This window comes from Triticum dicoccoides, chromosome 1B (assembly GCF_002162155.2).
Source record: "Triticum dicoccoides isolate Atlit2015 ecotype Zavitan chromosome 1B, WEW_v2.0, whole genome shotgun sequence".
Classification (NCBI taxonomy): domain Eukaryota; kingdom Viridiplantae; phylum Streptophyta; class Magnoliopsida; order Poales; family Poaceae; genus Triticum; species Triticum dicoccoides.
In genome coordinates, this window is record NC_041381.1 from 409,327,419 (window position 1) to 409,328,255 (window position 837).

The following is an 837-nucleotide window of genomic DNA, read 5'->3' on the forward strand; positions in this document are numbered from 1 at the left end:
TCCCTACCAGGCCGCCGTACAGCTGCGCGGTAGCCTCGTTGCTCCCCATCTGCTTTAAACTGTCGTCACTGGACTTCCAATTCTGCTGCAACAACCATCATGGCATTAATGCATGAATCAGCCTAGGGAGAGATATGGTGGATTGGAAGAAGAGAAGATTGAAAAGTTTGAGTCTTCGAATATTTGTTCCTAACAGCAACATCAAATTGACCTCAAGCAGCAGGCACTTAAGCCCAAGGAGTGGCAAATCCTAACACCACCAGAAAAACAATGGTTCCTGATGTGCCATGGACGAGAGTAGAGAGGAGTGGACCAACTCACATGAAGCCAGAGGAGGACGAGGAGGAGGAAGCTCCATGGCTGCTTTGTCCCGAGCAGCAGCAAGGCTGTCCACTAGCGATTTCTCCCTGCACGTATATAGGAGAAGAGAAGAGCAGAGGTTAGAGAGAGGGGCAGAGAGAGAGAACTAAGCAAGGGGAGGGGATGCACTCACCGGACGAGATGAGAACGACATGGCCTCCGGCGCTGGAGCCGACGCCCAAAACCCTAGCCATGGGGGGAGGGTCGCGGGTGGGCTTTGTGGCCGCGAGCACCGGATCTAGCCGGATGGGAAAGCGCCACGGTGTGAGGGGACCTTGAGCTGTGCTTCATGGTCGTGGGTCTCACCGGATGTCGCCTGAATCGGCCACCGCAGCTGGCGCAACGAGGAGCCGCGTGAGGAAAGAGGGATGGGACGCGAGAGGGATGGGTGTGTGGGGGATGCGGCGGATCCGCCAGCCTCCGAAGCTGTAAGGTGGGAGGGGGCGAGGGGGACGGCCGGCGGTGAGGTCGGTTGGA

The 837-nt window shown here is 57.6% G+C and overlaps 1 long non-coding RNA gene across 1 annotated transcript; it reads right to left on the reverse strand.

Moving 5' to 3' along the window:
* On the reverse strand, nt 1–831 carry LOC119305846. The gene is made up of 3 exons (XR_005148787.1): nt 494–831; nt 322–407; nt 1–85 (listed from the first exon to the last, which is right to left on the reverse strand). It is a non-coding gene; the product is annotated as an uncharacterized LOC119305846 (long non-coding RNA).
* Between the last annotated feature and the right edge of the window lie 6 nt (nt 832–837).